Source organism: Limulus polyphemus, unplaced genomic scaffold (genome assembly GCF_000517525.1).
Source record: "Limulus polyphemus unplaced genomic scaffold, Limulus_polyphemus-2.1.2 Scaffold411, whole genome shotgun sequence".
Lineage (NCBI taxonomy): Eukaryota > Metazoa > Arthropoda > Merostomata > Xiphosura > Limulidae > Limulus > Limulus polyphemus.
Window position 1 is genome coordinate 333,503 of NW_013666021.1, and position 19,709 is coordinate 353,211.

At 33.5% G+C, this 19,709-nt stretch overlaps 1 protein-coding gene across 4 annotated transcripts in view; it reads right to left on the minus strand.

Annotated features, from left to right (window-relative positions):
* The window catches only part of LOC106458063 (microtubule-associated protein 2-like), a 61,965-nt gene extending 44,405 nt beyond the window's left edge, over window positions 1-17,560 (minus strand). For 3 of the 4 annotated variants that reach the window (XM_022384197.1, XM_022384196.1, XM_013917519.2), the window contains exon 1: window positions 17,387-17,560. The gene's annotated coding sequence lies outside the window, so the exon portion shown is untranslated. The remainder of the gene's footprint in view (window positions 1-17,386) is intronic. The other variant, XM_022384195.1, reaches the window with a different exon arrangement.
* Window positions 17,561-19,709: the final 2,149 nt, after the last annotated feature.

Consider the following 19,709-nt stretch of genomic DNA (forward strand, 5'->3'; position numbering starts at 1 on the left):
AATTCGTCAGATTGTTACCTAACTTGGCAGAGACAAATGGTCGTTTATCATTAGCTTGTTCCTTATACATTTTAAGTATTCTATAGTAATTTTACGAGCTGTTTGCGTATGCGCGTCTAGTGGTACTTTATAGATTGTGCTGTATCTGTGAAGCTTGTAGTACCTTACGGACTATGTGTACATACATATGCTCATTACAGTCTGCACATTCAGTAATTTTATGGACTGTTCAACGCCTAAGCACATAATAACAAATTTTATGAATCATACAGCTTCTAAGTACTTTCTTTAGTTTCAATTCATGTATCGCGTGAAACATTTTAAAAACGTAAAATGTTGTTGTTTTATCTAATAAACAATACAATCACATTTTCAAACCCATCGAGTTGTTCATGAGTTATAGTACTGGTGTCGTCTATTTACCACGTCAGAGCTAGTTAGTTTAAAACCATCCTCTGTTGTAGTAAAAAACCGTTTTTGAACCTTAATATCACTTATTATGCGAACGCAAATACTGGTACTTTCCCACCGGGTAATGCACATATCTACCCATAAACTTCGCAATTTCTAACAAAGAAGATAAATTTGCGAGGCATTCTGGGAAAATATAAGTACAGAAAATGAGATATATTGTGGAATGAAAAACACTCTCGTCGTTTTACCACTTTTTTCTGCTCAAAATGTTTTCTATCTTTGGTTTATACAGAGGTTCGTTACGTCATAAGAATCGAATTTGTAACTTCGCTACGTAATTACAGTCCATGTTGCCACGTACGGTCATGCTCTATCTGACGACCATGCATTTTGACAATAGCGCTGTAGCGTATTTCAAAAGGCTCCATCGTAGGTCTGTAATATCTAAAGCACAATCTTCCTCCCTTGGTGCTGTCATAAGTAATCTAGTATATCAGGAAGAAGTTTTTTCCAGTTTCCATTTTAAAAGTCCAATCGGAAAGAAATTCATAGGCGTTTCCTCTGTATGTTATCATATGAAATAGCATGAATACCCGTTTTACTCTCAAGGTGCTTGAGGTATGCGACGGTTGAATAAAAGTGTCGTAACAATACCTTGTGTACTTGTTTCACTTTTCCAGACGGAAATCCTTCTTAATTTTGTTGCGTACTGTCGTCTGGGGCTGTGGAGGCTTTTGCCACTGATATTTGTGTTTGTAGGCTCTCACCACGAATGAGTGGTACGACATGTCGCAGCTATCTTTCTGGAAGGTTCTGGTGCCCCAAGTTGATCCATATTCCTTTGTTTTTAATGCCATTAAGTGCGAGGCAAGGGATCTCCCCATATTGGAAATTCTGAATGCCCGATCTTGAAATATCTTTATTGTCTGAGTGTATCAATATTTTGTTACATATCCTTCCTTCCCAAAAGCGATCTATTTTTAAAGTGTTGTCATACTATTCACATAACGCCAAACAATATCAAAATGTAGTTCTGGTACATTCCGTTCCATTGCTCATAAAAATCGGTTATAGTTTCATGTGACTTGCTGATATACATATTCAGAACCATTTTAACATAACGAACTCAACCCTTCTTAAGTATGTATATTTATATTAAAAATACTATACGTGTATATATATATATATGCATACTTATTTGCCACGCATCTAAATTTTTAAGGAAGAAATTGTATCTGAACCTTTTGTAATTTATTAACATTAGTGTAATGGTATATCAAATAATATTAAAACTAGCTAATGTAACTTATTCATTGTGCGTAACGCTTGATGTGCTACAAATTTCTAAGCACTTTGTTGCTTTGCAATCATTTCAAAACAAAAGAGCGAAGCCTTTATCATTACTCAGCCACCAAGATAATTGGTTTCATTGTATGATAACAAACAACTTAAATGTAAGACGCAATTTCTTAAAATGAAGACAAGGAATAAATTTGAAGTTTACTTTTTATGATGGTGAAACAGAAATTTTCGAATTACTCATTTATTACACAATAAAGCTTGAAACACTGAAACAAGAGATTTGAATTTATAATATGCCAAACATAATAGAGCTACGCGTGAGAAAATAACAACCAGGTCCAGATGAGTGATTCATGCATGCACTTTTGCGTAACAAGCTCTTTAAATATTAATGTTAATATTTTATGTCACAAAATAAAGAATACTTTAGACAAGATATCAGTAATTTAATGTGGAGAACCTGATTAACAAAACATCTTATTTCAGTAAACCAATTAACTGAAAGTGCTTTGGTTAGAAACTTCACGTTCACGAGACACTCTTGCGTTTTGTATGGTGAATAGATAAAGCTTAAATGCTTAACAGTTATATGACGTTTCTTGGATATTTTGAAATATCTATCTTGTAGTTGGATGTAATATCTTGATACAAGTCTAATTTTAAACCTTCTAAGTTGACTAAACCTCGTGATGGGCTATCGAGATTATAACCAAAAGTACCATAACTGCTTTATTTAATCTACCGGTTGCTCACGCCATCTATACTCACTGGATTTGTTAGGTCATTCAAATGATTTACAAGGTAAATCGTACTATGATCTTAAAATCTTGAAATTAAACTGGCAACTAATGTTAGATGTAAAATGGTATACTGTTTTATTTAGTACTGTCAATATATCTAAACATATGTATAAGAATGATATATTTTGGTTTATTTAAATTTTGTAGTATAAACTGCTTTTGAACAGAAAACTTTACATAAATTTACGCGATACAGAGATAAAACAAAAGGCAAAAAACGTTAAATTGTTTTCTTTTCGGTTTTGTTACGGCTTCAAGTAAAAGACGAAAAATAAGACCGTTCTGAGTAAAGCCATTAAATGATTCATTAAAATTGGTTCAAAATAAATGTTCAGTTGGAATAACTCAATTATTTTGGCAAGACTATTAAGGTTGAAAGATAACCTAGTAGGCCTGGCATAGCTAAGTGGTTAGGGAGCTCGACTCACAATCTGAGTGTCGCGAATTCGAATATACGTCTCGCCAAACACGCTCGCCCTTTCAGTCTTGGTGGAGTTATAATGTGACGATCAATCCCACTATTCGTTGGTAAAGAGTAGCCCAAGAATTGGTGGTAGGTGGTGATGACTAGCTGCCTTTCCTCTAGTCTTTCATTATTAAATTAGGGACGGATAGTGCAGATAGCCCTCGTGTAGCTTTGTGCAAAATTCAAACAAACAAAAAAAAACCCAAGATAAACTAGTTAGTAAACTAAAGGGTAAAAGGTTAAATAATGTTCTATATTTGTGAAAGGTATCCAGTTTTGGTTGTTTCTTTGGAATTAAGCACAAAGATGCACAATGGGCTATCTGTGCTCTGCCCACAACTGGTATTGAAACCCATTTTCTAGATTTGTAAGTCCGCAGACATACCGCTGTACCACTGGGGGGCAATAATAAAATGATACTAAAATACCACAATTTCAGAGAAGTACGAAAATCAGTAGAATACATCATTACTCATAAGAGTAGAGAAATCTGATATGGTAATCATCTAATGCTAGAAAACTCACTGAAATAGTCGCAGAAAACCACGTACAGACAAAGTACAATAGCAAACTGGAGAAATGATAAATTGTACAAATTATTTTCCATTAGCAAAGCACCGGGTTTTTTCAATGGCGGAAAGTGAATTGCTTAGAGAAATTCTTCAGGAAGAAAAAAAATGCAAGTACTTAATTTAACTTTAAAACTACCTTATGATATAATAATGGCTGGAGACGGCTTAAATGGGTAATGAAGAAAAACTTTAATATAAGTTTAACATAAGTATAATATAAGTACCTGATGATGACAAAACCTTGTCGAAACGTTGTACATTTACTGTCATGTTAAACTTATATTAAAGTTTTTCTTCATTACCCATTTAAGCCGTCTCCAGCCATTATTAGTCTCAAAGTGGGTTCCTCGTCATTGAATTTACCTTATGATATACTTAATACTGCACTCATTGACCTACAACTTTTGCAGGAGCTTGTATAGTAGCCGTGCATAGATTTTGGCGCAGTACACCTAGCCGTTTTTGCTGTATGCTTCGGTGCTTGAATGGTTTCGACGAAAAACTTGGCCAATAGTGATGAAAAACTGATAATATCTTTCCTCCTATTTGAAGAATCAGTTTCTGGCGTTGTAAGTCCGCAGACATACCGCTGTGCCACTTGGGGGGGGGGGGGAGGCAAGATGTTTCCAGGCTAGAGACTTTGTTTGTTTAGAAATTCTCTATTACTATCGTGTAATTTAAGAAGATGAGATGTGTCATTTGTTGTGGGAGGAATGAATGCACTCAAGTTGTATATAGTTATCAATATTTCACATACTAACACTAAATAGACTTAGATGTTAGTTACACAAGACTGTACTAGACATATAACAAATAAACTTCGATTACAAAACTCGAAACGATTTCAATTAATCCTATTATTAATTCTATATAGTATAAATAATTTCAAAATCATTTGTGGAAAATGACAACCCTTTCTACTATTCTCGTTAACTTATCTACTGATGATATTCGACGACTATAATATAAATTTGAGTTTATTTTAGGAAACATTATTTTTATTATCCTAATAGTTCCATCTACTGACTTTTCTGGGGGCATTTAAAAAGCCTAATAAAAGCAAACGAACTTCTGCAGCATACTATGTTGTTAATAATATTTAATGTTTCTTGTGTTTATCACATACACACACACACACAAAGATCCAAGATATGAACACGATGTAGTTTAATGTTTAGATAAATAGGAAATGTTCTATTAAAACTCTTAATCACTTAAAAAAGGTGAACAATGTAACTACACCAATTTAATTTTATAGCTCAGATTGTTTAAAATGATATTATGTGGTACTTGCACGTTTATGTGCGTCATCAATAACGAAACACGTGGTAGTCATATAGCTTCCACACGTACACAAATGAAAAATCGACAAAAAAAAAGAACAAAAATTACTATTACTTCATACTATTATAACGAACAGTACTGTAGTTTGACGAAATATCTGTGAAGAAGCAAAAGGTTAGGTAATTTTGTTTTTGTTGACTTAATTGTTTCTGTTGATTAAATATTTCTTTGTTCACTGTTGAAACTAAAGTATAGTCGGAATTCTCCGTATCTTATCTATGACAAGGCAAAAGCACGAGGCAGGAAACTCACCGGATTCGAATCTGGTTGACTATATATAAAAGATGTTCTGGAAATACATTTGAAGAGGTTCACCTCCAAAGTGTGATGATAATGAACGGAAGTTTTTTGTTTGTTTCGGATATTCGCGCAGAGTTACACAAGCCTCCACAAGACCAGAGGAAAAAGACACTATTTGACAGCGACAACCGCTAACTTTTGAACTTTTCTAATCGAATAGTGGGATTTAAGCGTCACTCTTATAACACGCATATACACGCATCCAAAGTGCGAAACGAAAATTTACAGCAAAGGTACGTGAACTATAGACGTTCGGATTCACCGTTCAGTATTCTAAATACTAGCTCCAGTCGAATTGGAAGCAGCTCTGTTGGAGGAGCAGGCGATATAAACATAGTATCCGTTTGATTCACCCATTTTAATTTTCCTATCTCAATATATATATGTCTTGTATTAGTGTTCGAGGTAATCACGCGCCTTATTAAAAACGTTTCCTGATAATTTAATGGCCAAAAGACATTTAGTATCAAATGAACAATTGTGAACGAGATTTACAATAATATAAATTTAAATATTAATTCATATGGTTGGCCACCTGACATTTGTTTTGAATAAAAATGAGATTCGGAGTGCTATTAACAATATTTAATAGTAGCATTTGTGTTTTATCATAACTAGAATATAGAAAACTTCGATAACTCCTCGACTGTTTAAAGCAGTGTAATTAGTCTGCACTTCTAGCCTAACAGTGCACATAAATAAGATGTCATGGCCAGGTAAACCACACTGGAGAAAGAAATATAAACACATTAGTATTTAGTCATGAATATAAAAATCAATTTAAATTACATCTGCGAAACACACACACACACCAGTCAGATATGTTTTCTTAATTCTAGTTACATACTGTTGAATATTTAGTATTAGTATGATGCCATGTGTAACAAAATAGGATCTGGCTCGATTTTCGTTTTTAAAGTAAATTTATGATTCGTTTCATAATGTTAAAACATGGAAAATGCAAAACATTTTTCAATATTTTATTTTCAAGAATTACGTAGCGGCCATATTGAATTTCAAAATGGCCGCTATGTATTATCAAGTTTTCTATATAATGCTTAAAAACTACATTTCGTTGTCTATTATACCATTTTCAGTGTCAACGAGTTCAAAAATGGCACTCTCAGTGCTTTGAAATAAATATATTGATAAAGATGTTATATTTGTCTCGACTCATTAAGTACTTTTGGAATTTTCAAGGCACCAGTAAAGTAATTGGAGTGAAATATTTTCAGTTAACGGCACAAACATATTCAGCAATGCACACACCATTAAAGCAGGCATATTGTATACTTCAGGAAATCCTTTCACTCGTGAAGACTCTGACTTGATGAACATGTATTCCAATGAATAAGTCCAGCATCGTATACTTGCCAGAGGTGTTAAGAGTCAGGAGAAATACAACGAAGTTGGAACTTAGTGGTTTCTTCCAAAGTCTCCTTCATTCAAATGGAACACAATGAAGAAAATAAAATTAAGAGGTCCTCGTAGTCAAATTATTGGGAAGAAAGACATTGCTTACACGATTTCCATTAGTTCAGAAAGCAATACCAGATATGATAAATATACCAGGTGAAACTGGTGAATATGCATCCACCCTGGTACCATCACAGAAGATCAGTTGTTGTATATCCCCATTGATAAGTCTGAGATAATGACTCAAACTAAAGCAATTAACGCTCCATGTGCATCCGAATTAGCAGAGCCTGATTTGGTCAATCATAAAATAGCAATCATAGAAGCCTTGGTTGAAGTCCATAGCATAAAGAAAGAAGCTAGTATAAAGAAATCTTCAATGTTAGGCGATTGATGTGTTTCCGTTATCGACAGCTAGGAAATGCTAATGAGTTTTGTTTGACCGCTACTTCGTAGGTTTCTTTAAAGAGCAAACACGCATAAAACGTTCAAAGGTAGTAGTACCAGTCAAATCCCATGTAAGAGAATTGATGGATATTCAGAATATTGCCATGAAAACATTACTTTCTTATATTGACTTAAAATAAAAACATTTGGTTTGAGGGACAAAGTTGTTGTTTGCCTCGTAGGTACTGAAACCACATCAAATAAACCAAGGTTATTAGATAGTTCAATATTAAAACATGATCTCGAACAGGCAGATACTATCACATAATTGCACTGTTTGGATGCATCATCGATGGACATTCAGCTGACACTGATGTTAAGTGCTTTTTGTCGACATATTTGAAGAGTTGAAGATTTCAAAGTTAATTATGCATATTGGCAGAGGGAAATCTGAGAGAGTTATTAACATTGAAGAACATTATGAAGCATTAGGCTTTGCAAAGTCTAAAACTCTTCTAAGTTCGCATACTTGATCAGGTGCTAACTGGGTAGTATATTTGTAGGGTTTAAACTAATGTTTTCACTAGATGACAGTGATGAAATATTGCCCTTAGAACCCTTGGGAAATCAAGAGAATGTTTCATCTGAGAGATTTGTTATCTTAGAAAGGTTTACGTTTATTGCCTATTCTCCAAAGGTAACCTTAGTGTGAAAATTTTCCTCTACAAGATATACTCTAATCCCTCACACATGGAGAGTAAATTACATCTGCTTCATTTGGAGATCATGCAGGATACCACTGCAGGAATAACCATCTCCTATAGGTCATGGATAAGAAAAACATTATAACGATACATTTAAACCTATAAAGTGCTTGAAAAATTCTGCTTCAGATGAGATTTTACAGTTTCTAAAATAAGGGGGTAAGAAAGTTATTCTGAGACAAAAGACTGTTCCTGCCTACAAAACAAGTTATCCTGTAGTCTAGCGTGTAGTCATGAAGTGATTGCAATCGGAGGACATGGATAGCTGTAACATCTCAGATGTGGATGCTAATGATAGATGGTGATGATAATGGCATTGATTATATAGAAATCCATTGAATAACACGTTTTGAAGTGCTATGTGTATATGTTAATTCACAGATAGTGTCACTTTCAAACTCCTTGATGCAAGAAATGGGTGATTGGCCACATGTTTTTATTAGAAATTACTTTTATTGCCGCCATATTGGAATCCAAGATAGAAGACACATTCTAATTATCATTTTCAAAATCCTTGACCTTGAAGATGGTGGTATTCATAATATATTCCTGTTTTTAAGTGAGTTATAACCCAAAATATTTGACATTATAGGCTGCTAATAGTGGCCATTTTAAAATCTAATATAGCTTTTATAAGAACAATAGAAGAAATGGAGAACAATTTAATTGAATTATCCATGTTTTAAACTCAAAAAATAAAACATTAAGATTGCTCTTTAACATGAAAATTGAACCAGATTATATTTCATTTTTAGTTATGTTACGTTTATTATAAATCTTGTTATTTTTGTCATCAGGTATTGTTTTGGTGATGCCTATAAAATCATTCTTAATTATTTAACATAACATTTCTGTGCTAAAGACATCAGAATTGACCCTTAAAGCTTATATTTTCCTTAGCTGAATGCACACACCGTAGCACAAAATTTAGAATTTGTAATTTGCAGCCCGAGACATTAATTATTAGGCCATGCCTGGTCATTTCGTTTGTCCAACTATTTTATTATGTTCCTTTGTATTCCGGGACACACATCGCACCGCATACTTTCGATAACCTTTCATTAATTATTAGATAAAATAACATACTTAATAGATTTAATTTAGTGTCAGTTGAAAAAGTTAGTATTCGTCTTGTTATTACTTTGCAATGGGTTTAATCTCGTAGATACGTGTCAAAAATACAAATATTTCATTTCGTATGTAATCAGTTATTCTCTAAAATCTCTAGTTCCTAAAGCTAATTATTACAAGTTATCGTACTAAAATTAACCTGTTAACACTATACAGGCATTAATAATAGTTTAAATGGTTAGTAGTCCAACTGATCACCTAATTCTAATTACTAATTATTTATTAATCATTATTATTAAACACTAATTACTCGTTATAATTACATCAGATCTCACGTTTTGACTGCTAATTTACTACCATCTTCATGGAAATTCTGAGGCGGGCTGTAAGTGATGGCAGGAACCAGGATTCGATTTTATTTCCATTTTATAATTATTTCTGACATGACAGACTATTACTATACCATGCGCAATGTTCCTAGTGGTATTCTAAAACAAATAACGCAGAGAAACTGCTTTGGTCAGCTCAAAGCCAAGACCTGAATCCAGTTTAGCTGCTGTGGGACAATTTGGAATGTTGCCTAAGGAATGAAAAATTGCAATTTATTTCATCTCAAGCGTATTTCAGCGGTTCGATGAAAGTGTTATGAAAATAATTCTATCTTTGATTGTCTCCAAAGAGGAGGCTAATCCCCGTTATAATGAACACGTTCATGTTATACGTTCTTAACCATTTTATACTTTGAACAGGTGTTCTATAATAAGTAGTTAAGTTTATTAATTTGGATGTTTAAACATTGAAAAAATCCTTGAGGCATAAAAACACTTCAATTTTATAGAACATATTTTATTTTCGATATTTGGGCAAAGCTACACAAGGACTATCTGCGCTAGCCATCATGTGATTTTGAACTGGTAGAATAGAGGGAAGGCAGCTAGTGAACAGCACCCTATACCAACAATTGGGCAACACTTCTTTAACGAAAGATAGGATTTGACCATCACTTTCATATATCACTTTTGGAAACAGGAAGCGAATGAGAAACTCTTGCATACACAGTCCGGCACACTAATCACTAGGCTACGCAGAGCCGGTTTCGACTGTTTGGTATTGAGCGGTGGAAATAATTAACTAAAACACGTGTTTCAATCTCTATTGTCTGTTTGCTATTTAACGATAAAGAGAATTACGAATGGTACATTTTCTGTATTAGTTCAGATACATTTGAAACGAAAATAGACAACTGTTTGTCAATATTTCATGTGGAACACATTCAGTATATCGAACTATATCAGCTTCAAGAATATGGATTTGTTAGGTGAATGTACTAATAAAAATAAACAGACTGAAAACCTTTTTTTGAGCAACACTAAGATCGTTAATCTTCATTATTTCTGAAGTAATTTTTTCCGTTTCATCAGGATTTTAATTTATTTTGTTTCGTCTCCTTTGTTTTTTAAACGGAAACGGTATTAAAATAAAACTGATTAAGCAGTAAGTCAGCCTAAGAAACAATAAACAATGTTTAGTTACTGCTCACTGAATTATCACAAACTCTGCCGTAGTTACATTGAATATAAAGTAACACGTGTCGTGACACACTGTCTGGCACATTTTGCGACACATAATATATCATTTTACAAGGTTGTTGTTGTTTGTAGTTATGCACAATGCTACACAATGGGCTATCTGTGCTCTGCCCACCACGGGTATCGAAACCCGGATTCTAGCGTTGTTAGTCCGCAGACATACCGCTGTGCCACTGGGGGGCATCCCCAATACAAATGAATATTAAGTCTATAATGATTATAATGCGTTATACCATTACTTAGATACCTTCGTTCTTAATGGTATTTGTGGCCTTAATCCCAATAATATATCATAGGGGTCGGCCAAGCTCAAAAGGTTTAGGTTAGTCCTAATTTCATATACTGAGCTAAGAACACAAAGTAATCAACATTGGAGTAAAAAACAAACACGCTTAATATATCATTTAAAATTATTTTAAACATTTCAACCAATGACATCAAAAGAAAGTAGATATAAAGAACAAAATGGAGTAGATTACAGATAAATCAGGATAAATATCATAGTTACTTAGTTTCTCTGTTGATTTTACTTGTTTAAATAGTTATATAAATCAGATTGGATTCCCTTTGAGAAACATCATGTACTTGTTTTTTATTCGTTGTGGTAAGGTGATGCGAACCATGAACTCTCAGATTCACAATCCTGGATCCACTAGGCCACACCCCGACCCAAACAAATATCTTGATCATGTAAATTAAAAATGAAAATGATAAGTCCTCCTCTATAATGCATAATGGCGTTTTAATACAAATATGCATGTACATAAAACTTAATTTAGAATTAATGTATTCGCATACATTTACGAAACACGAGACTACAAGAAAAAATTAATGTTTGGTATTATTATTATTATTAGCTTGAAATTAATGTAAAAAGTTGTGAAAATGAATCGTATGTTTTAGCACAAAAGTACACAATGGTCTATCTGTGTTGTGTCCACCTAGAGGAACATGCTCGGGGAATAGGGAATTTAGTGCAGAAAATAACAGTTTATCTCTTGTATGACACACAAACAATTCCATCTTTGAACAACGTAACTTGGTAAACAGTAAAATATGTACTCCTCAAAACAGCTATAACTACGAACAATATTTTAAAGTTATCTTTTAAAAAACGAAAAGTTTTGACGAATTAAGGCCTGTAAATTTCTTTTATAATAATACCAGCTTCCTGTGTTGATTGCATGTATGAAGCTCGAAAAAAACCCAACAAAAAACAAACAAGATACCAAGAATGTAATTTACCAGAACGTACTGCAGAATGTCTTCATCCTTTAGTTGATTCGAATTTATTTTAAAGAGCTATATGACTAAACCGTTCCGCTAGGGGATTGGTAAACCACAAAAACAGGTTGATAAACTAGCTATGGTTATGAAAGTTTCTGTAGAGAAACTTGAGTTGCGAAAATTTGTATGTGCCAGTGTTTTACCACCCACAAGTTCTGTCAAGTCCATATTCGGACCTCGATCATCAACAGAAAGGTTCATGGACCTGACTGAAAGAAACGATAGATGCTCCAGCTTAACCACAAGCAACGTTTGGTGCCTTTTTTTTGTTGTTTTTAATCAAATACAGAATGCCACGGTAAGCGGAACTAATGAGAAACAGGACATTCATCAAGTCTTCAGTGCCGGCTATTTAGATCAGACCCAAAGAACGCTACTCAGTCATATATACCCTCGTATGAAGGACCTCTGGGTGATTCTAGATGACTTTATGCTTCACTCGTATGAAGGAACTCTGGGTGATTCTAGATGACTTTATGCTTCCCTCGTATGAAAGAACTCTGGATGCTTTTAGATGACCTTATGCTTCCCTCGTATGAAGGACCTCTGGGTGATTCTAGATGACTTTATGCTTCACTCGTATGAAGGAACTCTGGGTGATTCTAGATTACTTTATGTTTCCCCCTTATGAAGGAACTCTGGATGATTTTTACTTTTTCCCAATGAAGTTCTAAGTACAGAATTAGTTTTTGTGTTAAGTAAACTATTCAGTGATTGTTTTCTTTTTGGTTATTAATCAGTAAACCAGTTTTAATTTTATGATTTTTCTGAACAACAGTGCAAGACGTGAATTTCAGTTAGCCGTTTCCTTTGGCTTCCACTGACTCTACAGTTTTTGTCGTTCCGTATTTAATTTATAACGTTATTTAACAGATATATAATAGGTCTGTGTTTTTTATTTATTTTATCAATTAATAATGAGTGACACTAATCGTAACAAGTATTTGCTATATAAGTAATATTTAAACTGTCTGCTAACCATTCTTACAATACATGGTTTAGTGACACCTTAAATTTTCATGATATAATAACCATTTTAGAAATCGTTATTTCTATATATATATATATAAAGCATAAGGTCATCTAGAATTACCCAGAGTTCCTTCATACGAGTGTAGCATAAGGTCATCTAGAATCACCCAGAGTTCCTTCATACGGGGGAAGCATAAAGTCATAGAGAATCATCCAGAATTCCTTCATACGAGGTAAGTATAAGGTCATCTAGCACTTTACTATGAAAACGGGTTATAGTGAAGAATAAGTTCAAGTAGCAACTTTTTACAGAGAAAAGTTCATTCAGCATTTCTGCAAACAAATTTTGTTTGTAGTTAGGTATCGAAATCCTGGTTTCTAGCGTTGTAAGTCCGCAGACATATCGCTGTGGCACTAGGGGGCACAAGTAAATGAATAGAGAAGAGTAGGAACATCTTTTACATTTCCACAGGAAACTTACCAGGGAAGAGTACGCTTATCTGGCACTTTCCCACAGAGAAGTAGAGAACTGTAAACATTCTGGTACTTTCTCACAGATAACTTGTGAAGGAAGAGTAAGACTATGTGTTTATTAACCACCAAAAACTTACTGAGGAAGAGTACACTCAGTTGTCACCTTCCTACAGATAACTAAAGAAGTGCAAACATTCAAGTACTTTCCCGCAGATAACTTGTTAAGGAAAAATAAGAACATCTGTCTGATTACCATAGAAAACTTACTAGGGAAGAGTAACTTCATTTGGCTCTTTCTTAAAGATAACTTACCACAGAAAAAAGGATTTACCTGGAATAGTTTACTGACGTCCTAAAATTATTTCTTCGATAGTGGGAAAAATTACATTGAGGGTTATTTGAGACTTGTGGTTTCCAAAGAAGTTTTGATCACAAGTTGGAATACAGAGCAATTGAGGAAATATTCATCAAATAATGAGTACAAGTAATGCAATTTGTGCCAACAAATTTTTAACTGATTCTGATAGTTTATGTATATGGAAGGAGCATATTACATAAATTTATAGAACCGCTACATACATAATATGGATATTACCCCATTGTGCCAATATCTATTAAATAATAACGAATCCGTACATCTATAAGGACTTAAACGGATGTTAAATTTTAACTTCTTAGTATTAACAGTAAGAAACTCCCACGGTAGGCAGAGCAATTCTGTAGTTTTCATCTTTACAACAAACAAACACGTTTTATACAATTTATAAGTGGAACAAAACAACAGTGTTTGTTGTTGTTTTTTTACCGATGTTCAACACATTCATTTTAACACTGGCCTATGACAGGCTTTTAAGAAGTATAGTCTGGTAGCATCATGATACACAAAAAGTATAAATTTCTAGAAATTATTCTATTGCTTTCATTATTTAGTTATTATACTAAATTAATATTTCAATTAAAATCTTTAAGAAACTGTAGTAACCAGAAATACAAAAACTACAAAAAAGGAAGTATTATGAGACTGATGTTACATTTATATTACAGTTGGAGTTACTTTTAAGAACTTTAAAATAACATGCATTTATTTTCTTCTTAGTCTCGACAAAGTACATAAAATGTTCAGGTCATACACAAATGTGATTATTAAGGACACTATTAGCGCTATAAAATCATTTGTAACTGCCTTTCGAATATCTGAACCAAAGAAAAACAGGTAGATATATACGAAAATGTAGTCCGAACGTAATATTTAAGTCAGAAAAAAATCTAACAAAATTGAATGTTTCATATATATTGTGTATGTTTTTAAGGCGGTAAATATCGATTTGATTTACTTTGGGTGGGTGCTGGTTGATATAAATAACTAACTTTAACGCAAGATGGCGCCACATCAGCTACAAGCAGAATTACTTGGACGGGTTCCATTTACAATCCTGGATAAAGACATTTTATCAAACAGAAATTCCATAACTACCTCGATGCCTTGAGCCAAAAATGAATGTGAAAAATAAAAAAAAAAACTTTAGTAGAACTGATGATAATACTTTTTTGCATATGCTCTAGAAACTGTATTATTATAAACTTGGAGATAAAACATCATGTGCTTTCATTCTATTAAAACGTTTTACTTTGGCGTGTCTGAAAAGTTACTAAAATGGCACAGCATAAAAACAATGTGGTAGGCAGAGGCCAAGTGATTCATTCACCATTTAACTAAATGATATCTTCCATGAAACGGCCTTCAGAGTTTGAGATTTCTAAACGATAATTTAAATAGAAAACTTACGTAGAATTCCTATTCTATGGAAGTAATGATTTCACAACATACAGGTTTTGCAGCATTTGCGAAATATATCTATAAAACTAATTGGTTGAAGGAAGACAACTACAGAAAATATGTAAAAAAAAACAAAACAATTAGTTGATTATTTAGCTAGTCCATATTATAGCAGATTCTATAAAACGGGTATAATGTGCTTAATTCTGCTCAATTACTTTTATGAAGGAGAATCATAATTTGCTCTATGATTTAAGACACGCACACACACACACACACATATATATATATATATACCTTGTTTTCACGACAAATCTCACTGAGTATTTTTATAGTGCTAAAGAGTCTCTATGAACTGTCCCCCGAAGGGGCAGCAGTAAGTATACTCAACTTAAAGCTAAAATTTATTTCGATTTTTTACGTTTCGGTTACGAGACAAATTATCAGATTTTTATATTATTTATCGCGACTCTGGGCATTTGGTAAGTAACGGTGTTCAGGGTTACATCCTATATCGTGATTTGGTATGATAGTATTGTTTGATTTTTCATGTTTATCAGTTTAGATCATTTTATTTTTATTAATTTTAGCAACATTTTTTGTTTGTTATTACTAATTTTCTCTGTATTTAGTTTAAGTAATCAACCTTAACTATTTTTTATTACTTTTCCAAATTTGTATCGACATGGTCATGAGTTATGTCGAATAACTGATGTATGTTTGTTTATACGCCCTCTATGAGGGTGGATTAATAAAGAAAAAAAATACAGACTGACAACGTTAAAAGTTGGGGTTCGAATCTGCGCGGGGGACACAGCAGGTAGGTCAATGTGGCCAATGTGGCTTTGCCCTAAAATAACCAAATCTATGTTGTATGAGCTTTTAAGGAGAAGTTAGTATAGGATTTATAACGCTAAATATCGCGCTTCGATACACGCTGTGAGCATAGCACACTAACAAACTTTACTTAGCTCTTGTTTGTTGTTAAACGCAAAGGGATACAATTATTATCTGTGCTGTGCCCACCACTGGTATCGAAACCAGATTTTTAGCTTTATTAATCCTCATACTTACTGCTGATCCACCAGGAGGTCTTACAAAATGCTGAGACCTCTAGCGTAATTAACTATTTTAACTATTACTTTTCCTGTTTTCTGGTACATTTTTAACGTTGTCCGTATAACTGAAATCATAGTGTTTACTGTAAACTTGTGTGGTTGAAGCTTTTAATTCATCAATTTACTAAATCTAAAACATTACTCTCGTTTGTCGTAACACTGATATAATAAAACTAACAATATCATACCGATAGTTTTGTCGCTGTTATTTTACTGGGACACCATTGCTTAGGCTAAATCTTCGCTGTGTAGTATTTATTAAACGCAGAATCTAGAGTTTTCATTTTGCTTTACTGATGATCATACGTAATGGTATAAGGGCGTAGTAAACCTTGTTACCGAATAAAACTTTACTAATAATCTAATTCATAAAAATATTATACTTGTTATCTATCCCCTGAAACCATTATGCTTTTAATGTAACTGTATCAAATTTGTGGATGTATATTATTCAAGGTTATAAGATCATTGAACCAAACCGTCTGAAGACAAACACACTTGCCCTGATGTGAATGTTGGCAGTTACAGATCAAAACGTGTTTCCGTTCTCTTACCGATTACTTTTTAAGACACTTTTTCTCCGGATACAGCTTGTAGATAATTATGCCATTCAGCGTACAGTTGGGTAACCATGAACAGACCGAAAAACTGAAAAAACAGGAATAACTTCGAGAAAAATGTGCTTCTAACTAAACTAGTCGGATCAAACCCCTGAATGAATAAGAAAACATGTGCACGGATAATGCTTTATACCTGGAAAGTTAACATATCGAAAACTTACTTAAAATCCTATTTTATATGCTAGACCACTTTTTGATCATGTGAAAACGGTCCAATGAAGCAATAGTCCAGGTCTTTAAGAATCTAAACTCGATAAATATTAAATTGGTGTGTTTGATCTTCGTAATGGCTGTTTTCTGCCAATCACCCCACTCTTGCGCGATATCCGGTATTGTCATGTTAGCTGGTGGTAGAGGATGCTGGTGAACACGACCGATTGATTTAGGCTTCGCATATGTTAATAAACAGATGTTTCATTGATGTTTACAGTAGCAGTTTAAGCTTAACAATCATGAAGATCAAGGGATGAAATATTTAAATTTTCATGAATAAGAAGGTAATTTGATATATATTTCAAGTTTTGGATATATCGAACATCAAATAAGCTCGAATGAGGCACAAAATTATTTAAGAGCACTAGAGCAATTTTGTTATATCAGATTTTGACAGAAAGGAGTATTTACTTGAAAGATAAACGTTTTTTTACATGTATATCACAAAATGTTCATACGGTAATAAAATGCTCTATACGATTAGATTAAACGATACTTACCCGAATAATCCAGAACAAGTCTTCAAAAGTAGGATATAATTCCGAGTTTAAATAAACTTAAGAGATCTTGTTATTTGATCATCATACTCTTGCAGAAGAGGCAAGTAGCTTGTTCGGCTTGGTCGGTCTGCAGTAAAGCTTCCCGGTGGAATGCTGCAGTCTCTTTTGATGCGCTCAACCAATCATAAGCAGCAAAGACCGCACTAAAACAGCGCCCTCTCTTTTGTCTAGATGTACTCAGTGACTCAGGTGTGATATTTTTATATACAATAAAACTGCTTCTCTTGATTGAAGATCGAAACTTTACCAAATATGCCCAATCGTTTGAGACGTTGGAGTAAAAATAAACCTGGCCAGAGATAAAGGAGACGAAATTACGAATTTTCGATACTCAGTTTGCGAATACTTTGCGTATAACATTTTAAAGAACGATTTGTTTGTTTGTTTGAAGTCAAGCACAAAGCTGCACAAACGGCTATCTGTGCTCTGCCCACCACAGGTATCGAAACCCTGTTTCTAGCGTTATAAGTTCGCAGACATACCGTTGTGCCACTGGGGGGGGGGGCTTTAAAAACGAGGCGTAATAAGGTAATGATACAATTACACGTCGTATTGTTCTCTATGAAAGACAAATATCATAGAAAATTAACTCAACCGTTGCACATAAATTATGTTTGTCTAAAGCATTGTTAGCACACTCCAACCGTAGTTCAACCACAGGTAAAATGAAAAACAATAAATTAAAAAATAACGTTTCACATGAGAAATCCACAAACTGTGAGACTTCCAGAGGGACAGAAAAAGAGATACAGCACTTTAAATTTATATGCACGACAACGCTACCTAACTTAATAACTGTTGAGAACAAGTCGTCGAGCTGTTCTTGGGTAACTGACACGTTGCTGTCAGTCGCAACTACAGTATGTACGTCCCTCACGCAATATTACGTTTGAATTATAAGCGCCTTGCTTTATGATGAATTCTTGACTCTTTTAAATTGTTACTAGATACATAGCTTTTGAAATCATTAACTATAAACTTTAACTTTAACGAGCAAAGGAGAGAGTTACAAGATTTCCTCTAGCTAATTGCGTAGTTCCTGAATGCAACTTTCACCTAAAACATTATCTTCTAGACAACTTCCTCATGCATTTCCTTCTCATATTTCAAATACATTTTAATTTATGCACTTATCACTTACGCTACGATCACTGAAGTATATCATATTCAAAATGAGAAGAAGTGGAACGTTGTTTCGCTAAATCGAAAGACCAAAGTATATTTTATAAATCACGATCGTTTATGATCTCAAGAAGGTATACGTAAATCTGAACAGTATCACTATAGGTTAAACGTAGACGTACCTTTTCCCAATAAACGCTATTCTTAAATGTTATCGGTCTGTATGGCTTGAAAATGCTAACTGTAATACTAGGGGCAATTTTCGGATAAAGAGAGGAATGCCTAAAAAATAAGAGGATTGCCTTGACTGTATTCTTTGAAAAAAGATAGTCACCATCTATACCAGACTATTTTTATTACATTATATTCATGATTTTGTAGATACTCTCTTCATCTTAAAAACAGTCACCATCTATACCAGACTATTTTTATTATATTATATTGTTGACTTTTTATATACTCTGCTCATCTTAAAAACAGTCACCATCTATACCAGACTATTTTTATTATATTATATTGTTGACTTTTTATATACTCTGCTCATCTTAAAAACAGTCACCATCTATACCAGACTATTTCTATTACATTATATTAATTATTTTTAGATACTATCCTCACCTTAAAAACAGTCACCATCCTTACCAAACTATTTTTATTACATTATATTGTTGATTTTTTATATACTCTCCTCAAGTTAAATACAGTCACCTTCCGTACCAGACTAGTTTTATTACATTGTTGATTTTGTGATTTTAGGTGTTTCAACTACAATCTCCTTGACGAAATACGGCACATCATATAACATTAAGCCGTTCTTGATTAAAAGTTGTTCAGTACTTCGTTTTGTAGATGTAGCAGAAAACTTGCACTACATATAATAATTTTTGAACAAAAATATCTAAACCTTTGTTGTAGACGAACTTTTTCTGGATGTTCAACAGCTCTGAAAATAACAAGGTTTTTCAATATTTTCAGCACAGAGTCTTTTCTCTCTCCCCATGCAAACACATACTAAATAAGGCACAGACCCATATGCCTAAACCTCCTAACGCAGTATTGATGAAAGGGTTACTTTTATTTTCGTTTCAATTTATTTGCATAATAACTTAAAACAACACATCCTCAGACAAAAGCAAAACAT